Here is a 13,146-nt window from a genome sequence, read left to right on the forward strand (position 1 = left end):
TTGAGATTGACAGCTTTCTAGAGGACGTAACCCTTGGGTGGTTAGGTGATTCGCAGAGGGAATTTTTATGTGCTCCCTTCGAAATAGACTAAATCCGAGTGGCCATCATGCAGATGCAGTCTCGCCGGGCTGCCTGTTGAATTTTATAAAACGTACATAGATCTGTTGGCCCGATCTTAAAAGAAATATACGAAGAATCGCTTGAAACTGACACACTCCCCCCCTCCATAAGGGATGCACTAATCACATCCCTGCTTAAACCCGGGAAGCCTTCTATACATTGTGATTCCTATAGGCCGTTACCCCTTATAAATTGTCATGCTAAAATCTTGGCAAAGGTTATTGCAAATCCCCTAGCCCTATTAATGGAAAAGTTAGTACTCCCTGATCAGGCGGGCTTTGTCCCTGGCAGACCGCACAGAATCTTCCCACTTCCCATCCTACAGAACGATGCTCCTGAGCTGCCGCTGGCGGCGTTTTTTTTGGACGCCACTAAAGCGCTCGACTCTGTGGAGTGGGATTATTTGTTTGAGGTCCTCGGCACAGGCGGTTCCCTCATTTGTTCTTGTCTTGGATACGCCTGCTGTACCAACTCCAGACGGCAAGGGTTCTCATTAACGGTCACCTGTCTGCTGCATTTCCCATATCTGGATGCACACGGCAGGGGTGCCCGCTCTCGCCTCTACTTTTTGCACTCGCAATCGAGCCATTGGCGTCTTAAGCTGCGGCAACACCACCAAGACAAAGCTCTGCGATGCAACCTACAACAAATCCTCGTATCACTATATGCGGACGATATCACCCTCTATGTAAGAAACCCACAGGACAACTTAAACCCACTCCTGAGTTTATAATTTTTGGAAAGCTCTCTGGGATACACATAAATTGGGGAAAATCGCAGTTATTTTCCTTAACACCTGCAGCCTCTCGGTTCCCCTTAGACTTCCCACTGGAATGGTGCAACTCCGACCTGCGTTATCTCGGGGTTGTTATATCTAGAGACAGGGACGAGCTGATGCGGCTCAACTATGGCACTGCTATGAATTGCATTACAGACAATGTTAATAGATGGATCTCCTTGCCGTTATCCATGGCGGGGTGGGCTTCCCTGGTTAAAATGGGGATCCTTCCACAACTCCTCTATCTCTTCTTAAACATCCCATACTATCTGGGTCGACACTTTTTCCAGACACTTCGGTCAGACATGATACGACTGATATGGGGGGGCAAACAGCCACAGTTACAGTGGAAAGTTCTTAAGCAGCCATATGCTCAGGGGGTCTTTGATATACTAGATTTCAAGTTGTATGAAACATGTGCGCAGGCCCATTATGCCTTTTACTGGTTCCATCCCCGAGATATATGTCACAAATTGCAGCAGAGCACTGGCTAGTGTACCACATCCAGCTAAAAGGCATGCTGGGCGCACCCCCCTGCACATGTGACACCGCGCATACCACGATCACATGTATGGTGGACGCTTGGCGTCACGTTCTGACTCTCCTTCAAGGCCCAATGCTGTACTCACTGCTTCTCTTGCTCTCCTATCATCAACGCATGCCACTGCTGCAAGAAACAGGATTCCTTAGACTCTGTGAGCGAGCCAAAATGTCCTCTTGGGGGCGATCTCTATCACAATGGGGAATTCCGCACCTCTGAGCAATTTTTTCAAGGGTTACAACCCTCCTCGCTAGATGTTTTCCTTTATGTCCGGCTCCGCCAAGGTATACGGTCCATCACCCCAGAATTTCCTCAGGAACCTCCCACCTTTGCTCCCTTACACTCGCTGCACCGCGCTGCCTCGCCAGGGCACCTGTTCTCCACGCTCTATTATGCTACACACACGCAATGTATGGAGCCTCCCTGCTCGTCTCGAGCGAAGTGGACCCTGGACCTGGGGTATGACATAACAGATGATCAGTGGACATACTGCTGCCTTCAAACGGAGAAAATAACCGCAAGTGCTAGGTTACGCTTTACGCATTACAAATTCTTGCAACGCCTATATTACACCCCTGCTAAAATGTTTGGATTTAACCTAAGTACCACAGATAATTGCGCGAGATGCGGCTGCTCAGGAGCCGATTTTTTACACAAGAGTGAGCAAATATTGGACCCAAGTCTTCGATGCCCTAGACCAGATGGTTTCCATTACTTTAGAACGCACGCCCCTAACAGCATTGTTAGGCTATACTAAACATATTCCCAAGGCATCTCACAAATATATCGCCATTGCACTCTTGTTGGCTAAGCTTAGCTTGTAGGTGGGGAAGGGGGCGAGCCCCAAAATTCGAGGAATGGCTTTACGACTTGATATAATGCCAGGACCAGTTGATTCTGTACACTGAAACATTGCCAGGCACCTCGCAGCCAAGGAATATCTGGAGTCCCCTACAGGGCTACCTCCTCGCACGTCCGGCAACATCACCGCCTGACACACTGGGGGCGATTACGTCGTAAAGGTCTTCACATTTGCAGAACAGCGCTCCATGCAGGGCAATCTGGCCAATTTTATTACTTGATCTGCATACTAATGTTCTATCGTACCGACCATGATGTGCATTACAACTTGTCACCCATTTAGAGTTGTATTGAAATCCCCGCAACACTACAGGGTATCTCTGTGGACCCCTATGCATAGTGTAGTGATCGATGATTTTGTTGTCCAATAGGTGCCTTTACCTTGATATGTAAGGAGTGATCAGAATGTAAGTATGAAGTAGTGAATTCATACCCCAGCTCAATGTACTATAGATTATATACTCACTTTTGTGAAGATACCAATGATACTATTTTATATCCCACTATGTCTGATGATTACTGCTATGAAATGTTTTCTTTTTTTGTGATTTACATGTATTAAAACAATAAAAAAAACTAAAAAAAAAAAACTATGGAGGCAGCAAACGCAAAGTTTTTAAGGAATTGCAGCAGCTATTGGTTGACCATGGATTGGTTGATGTATGGTATGCTTTGAGGCACCCAGAGCCGGGATTTACATTTTACTCCCATCCACACAAGCTGATCAGGCTGGAATATTTTTTATGGCAAGGGCGTTTATATCCGGAGTCAAAATTCAGGTATGTACTAGGATTATGGTGGATCATGGTCTGTTGTTTTTGGATATTCCTACTATTAGCACAATTGGTCCATGTAGATCCTTCTTGTTTGATAGGAAACTCTTGCTGGATACCGTGTTTCTTAACCACATTAAAACCTGGGTAAAGCAGTTTCTCAATATTAATTGGGACTCAACTTCTAGAGCTCTGGTCTGGGATGCTTTAAAGGCAGGACTCAGGGGTGAAGTTCTCAGCTATGGACTATTTAAACAGAAATATCTGAAGTCTGCTATGCAGGATCTTCTGCATGACCTTAGAAAAGCTGAGGAGAACCTTATACAAGGGGTAATGCAGGGACGCATGCGAGAGTTGGTGTTGCAGAACAGCGCACCCAGCAGAAACCCCCGTTACGGTGCGGGCAGACATGCAATAGCCTACGGAGTGATCAGAACTTTACAAATAAGTCAGAAAAAGAGCGGCTATAATGAGCTGACACCACCCTTTAGATTTCACAAAGGGGACTGCTCTTCTTCTTTTAATGTAGTGGTTCTTTATTTGTTTATTTGACTTTCACATCTTAAAATGACCGTTTTTTGTCCTGCTGAAGCGCCAAGTATAGTTTTGACCACCGGAGGGCGCAAAACATGTCGACTTGATAGTTAGTGGGGTACATCAATACCCAGTCAGTAACACATAACCTACAGGTTTCTTAGCCTGTCAGTGAAACCAACATATTAACCCCTTCAGTGCCACGCCCTTTCCCCCTCCTGTGCCGGGCGTTGCATTAGTGGGTGGGGTTCATGACGAGATAGTCTCGTCATGGGCACAGCGCAACCGTGCTCCATGACGAGACTATCTCGTCTTGGGCACTGAAGAGGTTAAAAAACCTTTACGGTGTCCCCTAGCCAGTTTTAGTCATTCACTCACTCACCCTTTTTCATGAACCCATTTTCACTGAAAAATCTCACACCCTCACTCATCATACGGTGTAATTAAAAGATCTCCACCAAATTGACCCTTCGGGGGACCCGTGGGGCATTGCAGCTCTGGCCCGACGAAGAGCAACGCCCAATGATGAAGCATGACATCCTTTGGGATGTGTGAGGGCAACAAGAGACAAAATCTGTGATTGTCTTAATCTCAGACAAAATCTGTGATTGTCTCTATCTGTGAGATCAGAACCTAGCCTACTCTGTTCTCTTCCCTTCCTTTACTGTGTGGAAATTAATTGTGTCCCTATAGGACCACTAACTCACCTTTTGGATTTATACTGGCCGGCGCTGTCATAACTCCGTTGCAAATGGTGATAGCCCGCTGCAAGGCTAGAATTAATCTAGTCTGGAGCAAGGTAATCACCTGTAAATATAAATTATTCAGAGAAGAGAGCTATGAGTACGGCGAAGCTACTGGGCGATGTCTGGCACAAAGGTTACGATCCAAGGAAGCGGCACAAATAATTGGTGCTATGATGGGCGCAAAGGGGAGGTTAATGGAAACGCGTGATGAGATTCTAAATGTCTTCCATGCATTCTTTGAGGCGTTGTATGCAAAGAGCAACTCCAGTGCTTTCAATGGTAAATCTCTATTACAGAATCTTCATACTGAACTGATCGGGCAGGAAGAAAAAGTCATGCTGGACACTCCCTTTACATGGAGGAGCTTGATGATGCAATAAACTCTCTAGCCAGTGGCAAGGTGGCAGATAAGCTTCAGCTAGAAATTTATGAAATCTTTTTTTCAGGAGCTAAAAGTGGATATGTTGGCTACGTTTCAAGCCGGACAATGTGGAAATGCTCCACCTTCTTGGGATGAGGCAAATATCATTGTTTTTAAAAAGAAAGATAAGCCTCTGTCTCTGCCGGGCTCTTATTGACCAACTTCCTTACTAAATTGCGACTGGAAAATCTATGATAAAATTCTGGCATCACAACTGGCTCGGGTGATTACCCCATTGGTTTCCACTCGCCAACATGGTTTATTACCTGGCAGGGGGACGGTTAACCATATAAGTAGGGTAGTGACCTTGTTGGACCTGGCAAAGGTACAACACACTACCATGGTTTTGTTGCTATTAGATGCCGAAAAGGCATTTGACCCTGTCTCCTGGGGTTTTTTATGGGGGGTACTGAGATGTTTGGGGTATGGGTTGGGTTTTATCAAGGCCATTCAGGTTATGTATAAGACCCCGATAGCCAGAATATGCATAATGGTTAAGGAGTCTAAATCGGTGTGTATAACTAGAGGGATAAGGCAGGCCCTTGTTCGCAGCTCTTGTTTGCTTTGTATATTAATCCCTTTTTAACTATGCTGGAAGGGAGTAACAGTATCTTGTGGACTGCTGCAGTTTCGGGTGTTTGCCTATGCAGACGATATTGCAGTTGTGACCTCAGCTCCAGCTATCACTGAGACAAAATGGCTTGCCCACCCGTTTGGTGAGGTTTCAGGGTATAAACTCAACCCGACCAAAACACAGGTTATCTCCACCAACTTGGCGTGTGCCGGTGATCCCAGGGTAACTGATGAGGTTACGTATTTAGTTGTTAAAATTAGGGTGTCTCTGTAGGAATTAGTGGAGGTCACTTGGGGGGGTCCATTCTTGCTGGAATCAAGAAAGAATTAGATCATATTGAATGTCCTCATCTGTCATTGGTTGGGAGGCGCGATGTCCTAAAAATGAAAGTTCTAGCCTAAGTTTTATACTACTTCAGAGCAGTACCACTTGAATTAACTTGGGCACAGCTACAAAGACTACAGTCAATTTGTGTCATATTTAAATGGGGTCAAGAGAAGCCTCGCAGAGCACTGACATTTATGACACTGCCTCGTAAGCATGGGGGTTGGGCAGTTCCTAACTTCACATTTTATTATTATGCGTGTATTCTACAGAACACGCGAATGCTGTTAACAGGGGAGGAAATGGGAAATTATGCAGAAGCACCGTCTGTATATAAGATGTTGCTTGTCTCAGCCGCCAATAACTGTTTATGATTTTGGAGCCCAATTACAATTAACGGCTTTTAAGGCCTGGAAGGTGGTGGGGAGATGCCTTCAGATCGAGGGGATATGCTTTTATACACCTACGGCTGCCTCGACCCTACTCCCTGCTATCCTTTGGGATTTAATCATCAATAGATGGAGATCCAAGGGACTAAAACAACCAGGCGATGTTCACAATGAAGAAGATCTCTCCTCTTTCTTTATCTCTGGCTGAAAAATGTGTATTACCTACAACCGGATTTTTAAATACCTACAGGTTCTGGATTTTTTTATTTAAAGGCCAGAAGCAGAGGGTAATTAAGCCTAATCTTCTGGTTGAAGACATAAGATGTAAGGATAAGATAGGGGTTTTATATAATTTCTTGCTGGATGCAAAGCAAGGATACCTGGTTGCTCAAAATTTCAAAGTGAACAGTCGGTTGGGGCAGCAAGGGGTTTATATCGAGCAGGCTATTGATATGGCCGAAAACTTTTGGTATCAGCTAAGCTAAAAGCACAACACTATAAGATGATATTTGATCTTCATCACACCCCTGCAAAAGTGTTAAAATGAGTTGGGACAAATGATGGGAAATGCTTGAGCTGTGGGGAGGAGCAGGCTGATACTGTGCATATTTCTATTCCACAGCTGGTGGGACATATTAAAGTTTTTTTGACTGAGGTGACAGGGGTAGGCATGAATATTTCATCGCAAGTAATGTTAGTTGGAGTTGGGGACAGCTCTACAGAGGGACAGGGGGTGCATACATTCTGTAATTTAATCTTTATAGCCACAGCAGTGGCAAGGTTATGTACTGCTTCAGTTTGGTTACAGAAAGCCCCTCCTACCTTTGAGATGTGGACTGCTAGATTTTATGCCGTTTATAATCCCGAATACAGCCTGTACTCCCTTAACTTAAGGGCACACGAAGACGGAAATTGGGTGTTCAGATTTGGGGGCCCATGACCGATCATATGCAAGAGTAAAATGAATGAATTTGTATTGTACATCCTTTTAAGGTATTATAATGTTATCTTGTTAGGAATGGTTGGTTGATTTTAAGTGTTGCTGTGGACCCTTTGGGGTCGCGGCCTCTATTCTTCCAAATTAGGTATTGTATTATGTACATCGAATCATGTTATGATTTGAAATAAAAATAATTAAAATAAAAAAAGGGAAGGAAGTTGGGTCTGTCCTTATAATCCTTCATGTTAACCAATCAACTTTTTGCAATTGTTCAACCATTCCCTGAACTAATAACAACTGACCAAATATTTGAATTTCATGAAAAATATTTCGTCAGAATTGTCAATAGGGTTTGCAAATACTAAACTGTCCTTTTCTGTGGTAATGATTGATAATGTATAATGTTTGAAATACAAGTTTTGCACTATGGAGTGGTGAGATGATGTAAAGGTGAGCAGCCCACCATTACATGTTTGCACTATGGAGATGTGACATAATATAAAGGTAAACAGCCCACCCTTACATGTTTGCACTATGGAGTGGTGACATAATATAAAGGTAAACAGCCCACCCTTACATGTTTGCACTATGGAGTGGTGAGTTCATATAAAGGTGAGCAGAAGGCAGAAGAGGAGAGGAGGAAGTGGAAATATAACTCCTCATATCTGCTGTGGACATGCAAGGTGTGCACATTGGAGCCACATGCAGGAAAATGTGTGGAAGCATATTATATGGCAGCATCAGAACTAGAAGTAAAGCATTGGATAGTATAGCAAAGCTATTTCCAGGGTATCAAATGCAGTCTGTAATATATGATGAGGAAGACCAGGGCAGTGCAGTTGCTGTAAATTACTGGGGGTAGGCACTTAAGATGCCAAGACAAGCAGAGCAGGTGGTTTCTGGAAGAGGGATATAAGTCTTGGTAGCATGGTGGGAGTAATACTGCCAGAACCTCATGCTGGCGTTATCTCAGATAGAGAAGATATGGGAATGCTAGCAATGGCTGTTATTGGTACTAGGGTGCTGAGAGCACATGATGCTGAAAGATACTAATACCCATATGCACAGTAAGAACAGCATTGAAAGTTTCCACTATACAGACAGACGAGGTACAGCACTGGCATAGAAGGCATTCTTTGCTCACACAGAACAGATACAGTACAAGTATGTGTAGTGCAAGCTACCATCACACACAGAGTTCAAGTGCAATTTTTCCTCACACACAATATGTGCAATACAGTACGAGTCGGGCATGCACATTTCACACTTCTCTCATGACCAAGAACATTACAATCATCTGCAGTGTAAAATTAGCTGAGACACTCCGGATTCAGCAGTGCAAGCTTCCCTCATGGACAGAACAGCTGCCATACAAGCATCCTCAGTACATGGCACACTGATACACATAGCAGGCACAGTTGCAAGTGTCTCTTACACACAATTAACACAAATTGTGTTGAATTTCCAGAGTGCATGTTCTCTGACACAGATACCAAGCAGGTGTGGTACATGGTACAAGCCTGTACAGTGCACACTACATTGACATCAAACATGTGCAGTTGGTGTATGCTTGTCATGAGGAAAAACATTTACAGTGTAAGTTTGTACCAGCATATACAGTTCAAATGTCATGCAAACAGGTGCACTACAGTCACCCACAGAGAACCTTCCCTTACACACAGAATAAGTACAGTGGGGGAAGCTTCCAGTCCTCACACTATGCATAACACTGGTGAGGACTGCAAGATACCCACAAACAAAGAGCCGCCATATTGTGAATATTTGTTGTTTGAGTATCTCTCAGCTCATAGACAGTGCACTGGCACTCTTTCTGGGGGACTGGAACTTATTTTTCCTTTGTAGTCATTGATACAGAACAAGAAAGTAAAAGGCAGAAAAGGGTTTAAGCAAGAGGAAGAGAGGAAGAGAATGATTAGTTAGAAAGCAGGCTTAAAAAAGAGCCTGCAAGAGTGAGAGAAAGAGGCAACAAGTGTATGGTGGTGGATGAAAGAGGCATGAGGTGGAATCACAATTAGACAAGTTTGGTATTGGGCAATCTGTGGGTTTCAAAGAAAAATATGGGCACCGGTACTTATTATTTTACAAAATAAACACTTCTCAGACACACAATATGCATACGAAGGGTAGCAGGACAAACATCATTCCACAAACAGATTAGGTACAGTATTGATATTAATGAGTAATAATATTACTAACATTCCTCACAAACATTTACAATCTTTTTCACAAGCGCTCAAAATGCACTCAACCAACTACTTTAGGGACACACCTGTGCTACCACGGCATCATAGCAGTACTTTCTACAATGAGGTCTGCAGCAAAGGTGATGTCTCCAGAGAAACTATCTCCCACCCCGGCAGCAATACTAGGAAAGCATTTTGCAAATCCACGAATTTCAGTCACTAAAAGTTAAAAAGGTTAAAGTTAACAATATTATGCCAATATGTGCAAATCCTCTCAATTTTCAGAAAATCTCTCACAGCCAAGATCTTTACATGCAAACATCAGTTACAGTTTCTAGCAGTCCTGGATTAATATCTCCCTTCCTTTCTAGAGCTCACAAACTCTATTTGGATGTAAAAGTGCTTTATAGAACAAGTTAAATAACAGTGAGTTCACTTTTTGTCTGTTTTCTGCCAAATCAAGGGGATTCTGCATAGTAGGTCAGCAATATTTACGAGGCAATTCTCCACACTAGAGTGTCCACGTTCTAGATATGAAGGTCTAGATCAGGGGTACTCACAAACTTTCTCTCGGGGGCCAAATTTAGAGTGTGGTTTGTGGCCGAGGGCCGCACCGGTGGGGGCGGGGTCAGTGGGGGCGGGGCGGGGCTAGAAAAAAAAACTGTGACCATGAGCTTGAACACAGGCCCCTGCAGCAGATGCCTTCGTCCACTGAGCCACCAGACCCGGCATGCACATCTCTCTCTCTCTCTCTCTCTCTCTCTCTCTCGTTCTCTCTCTCTCTCTCGTTCTCTCTCTCTCTCTCTCTCTCTCTCTCTCTCTCGTTCTCGCTCTCTCTCTCGTTCTCTCTCTCTCTCTCTCTCTCTCTCTCGTTCTCTCTCTCTCTCGCGCGTTCTCTCTCTCTCTCGCGTTCTCTCTCTCTCTCTCTCCCTGTCTATCCCTGTCTGTCCCTGCCTCTGTCTGTCCCTGCCTCTGTCTGTCCCTGCCTCTGTCTGTCCCTGCCTCTGTCTGTCCCTGCCTCCATCTGTCCCTGCCTCCGTCTGTCCCTGCCTCCATCTGTCCCTGCCTCTATCTGTCTGTCCCTGCCTCTGTCTGTCCCTGTCTCTATCTGTCCCTGTCTCTATCTGTCTCTGCCTCTATCTGTCTCTGCCTCTATCTGTCTCTGCCTCTATCTGTCTCTGCCTCTATCTGTCCCTGCCTCTCTGTCACTATCTGTGTCTCTCTGTCTCTGCCTCTATCTGTCCCTGCCTCTCTGTCTCTGTCTCTGCCTCTCTGCCTCTATCTGTCCCTGCCTCTATCTGTCTCTGCCTCTATTTGTCTCTGCCTCCCTCTGTCTCTGCCTCCCTCTGTCTGCCTCTATCTGTCTCTGCCTCTATCTGTCTCTGCCTCCCTCTGTCTCTGCCTCTGTCTGTCTCTGTCTATCTCTGTGCCTCGGGCAGTGCACAGGTACTGTGTCTACACGTCCCCGTCACCAGCCCAGAGACAGTCCCCCCCCACTCCCCCCGCTCCCTGTGTAATGTAAAAGCCAGCTGTCACTCCCTGCTGTCCTCTGTCACCTCACCCGTCTCTCAGTCCCTACTGCCCTCTGTCACCCTCTGTCCCCTCACCCGGCTGTCACTCCCTGCTGCCCTCTGTCACCTCACCCGGCTGTCACTCCCTGCGTCCCTCTGTCACCTCACTCTCACACCCTGCTGCCCTCCGTCACCTCACCCGTCTCTCAGTCCCTACTGCCCTCTGTCACCTCACCCGGCTGTCACTCCCTGCGTCCCTCCGTCACCTCACCTGGCTCTCACTCCCTGCGTCCCTCCGTCACCTCACTCGGCTCTCACTCCCTGCGTCCCTCCGTCACCTCACCTGGCTCTCACCCCCTGCATCCCTCTGTCACCTCACCCGGCTGTCACTCCCTGCGACCCTCTGTCCCCTCACCCGGCTGTCACTCCCTGCCGTCCTCTGTCACTTCACTCACACCCTGCTGCCCTCTGTCACTTCACTGCCACGACACTTGGAATAGGGCCAGGACACTCGCAGCATGAGGAATACATAGCTTGCGGAAGAAACTGATGTCGCGGAGGAACGTTGTCTCGCTACCTTTATAATTGAATTGTAGCCTAATCTTCTATTAAGGACTTTTATTACTGTACTAGATGGCGGGCTGTGGCACCCATGGAAAAATGCGTAGTCTGTTGGTGCAGGTGGTTCCTGTTGCGCTTATTCATTAATCACTGTATTGGCATACATGCCAACATTTCAGAAGAGCAAAGTGGGAGATTCTTTTTTAAAAATCGGGAGAATGGGGCCTTGAATCGGGTTACTGTCATGTATGGGCTTTGGAAGTGGCTGCTGCAGGATCGGACATTTGAAACGCAAAACGCATGTTTTTGTCTTACCTTTCAGAAGCATGGAGGCAGTGGCAGGCAGAGAGAGGGTGATGCAAGTGTTGTGCACTCACTGGCCTGGCAGGTTGCTGCTGGCAGTGCATATACCACTCACCCCCCACCTGTGTGGCAGCCCAGGCGCACACACACAGCCGCCCCCAGTACTTCACAGGTCTTTAAAAGACCATTCGCTTGTTAACGGGGCTTTGTTGTATTTAACCTCTCAGCGCCCCCGCAGCTCCGCTCTTACCATCGCTGGAATTGCCGGCCCCCTCTCGGAGTCCGGGCTGCTGCAACGGCGGTGTTTGGTGACACTTTTAAAAAAAAAAGAAAAGAGCACAAGTATATTGTCTGCAAGCTCCGCGGGCCGCCAAGGAAGGCTTGCCGGGCCGCTGGAGGCCCGCGGGCCGTACTATGAGGACCCCTGGTCTAGATATACCAAAGGATTGCATGGCTCTGCGTGGCTTGGTAAATCTAGAGTAATGCAAGGCAGTATAAGTTGATGCCTTGCGTTACTCTGAGCCAATAAGGCGTTACAATGTTGGAGCGTTGGTATTCCCACTCATCCACCCATGCTTTTTGGTGTATTCCCAAATTTATCAAGACAGGTAAACAAGGGATGGCGCCAAAAATGTATCCCTTACTGATAGAAGTGCAATGAGGAAAAATATGTTTATTTCTCCTCATTGCTTCCCATTTCTAAGTGTGCTGCATTCTGCAGCACACATAGAAAGAGGAAAACACATCTAAGGAGTGTTTTTGTGCACCAAAACGATCATGCCTGCAATGCAGGCACCCTTGCACCAGGAGTAGGTACCAGCAAGGGTAATCTAGGCAGCAGAGAGCAGATATGCTCCACATCTTGGTACATATAGCATATTCCTGCCCTCTCCATTTCACGCAGCACACCAAGTTGTCTTGCTATGTTCTGCTGTGTCAAATATTGAAAAATCTGCCCAGGAATGCCCAGTATTTAGGTTCCAGGGATGTAGTCAAATTACTGTTTAAGACTTACACATTTGTACATCATGTGTGCAAAATTACAACTTCTGTCACCTCACAACTTTGCACATTTAAAACAAAATAAAAAGCCAGCTAAGACAGCATCTTGTGTCAATGGAAAAGCATTCCACACAGCTGAGTCTCCTTGCCACACACTGTCCCATTTCCCCATACAGTGCCCCGGTTGTAGAAGGCAAGGATTAGTAACAGTGAAATTCCCTGCTCAATGAGCAAATTTCTTACCTGGCAAAGCAGGGTGAGTGAGCTTCACTGTTAATAGCTGACTATATGTCAAAAACAGCAGTCGGATTTGGGTGATCTTCTGGTCTCCTTATATTAGCAGGCTTATGCAAATAATTGAATGCACTTTCTAGTCCCTCAAATATTTCCTGCATCTAGGCTTACTCGACTGGTTTCACTCCTCGGTTGCATGCAAATATATAGGTGCATTTCCTACTTGACAACATTTCTCCCACTTGTCTAGGGTTTCACAGGAATGTTCCCATTGTGCCATTGCGATCACAGAGCTAGCACAAATATAGCCTTCTTCCATGAAGAACAAG

The 13,146-nt window shown here is 45.8% G+C and overlaps 1 protein-coding gene across 2 annotated transcripts in view; it reads right to left on the reverse strand.

Annotated features, from left to right (window-relative positions):
- The window catches only part of LOC146854033 (alpha-N-acetylgalactosamine-specific lectin-like), a 233,026-nt gene extending 220,129 nt beyond the window's left edge, over positions 1 to 12,897 (reverse strand). The window contains exon 1 of one of the 2 annotated variants that reach the window (XM_085650482.1): positions 12,827 to 12,897. The gene's annotated coding sequence lies outside the window, so the exon portion shown is untranslated. Of the gene's footprint in view, positions 1 to 9,292; positions 9,384 to 12,826 lie in introns of those variants that run through there. The other variant, XM_085650483.1, reaches the window with a different exon arrangement.
- Between the last annotated feature and the right edge of the window lie 249 nt (positions 12,898 to 13,146).

This window comes from Triturus cristatus, chromosome 4_1, assembly GCF_964204655.1.
Source record: "Triturus cristatus chromosome 4_1, aTriCri1.1, whole genome shotgun sequence".
Lineage (NCBI taxonomy): Eukaryota > Metazoa > Chordata > Amphibia > Caudata > Salamandridae > Triturus > Triturus cristatus.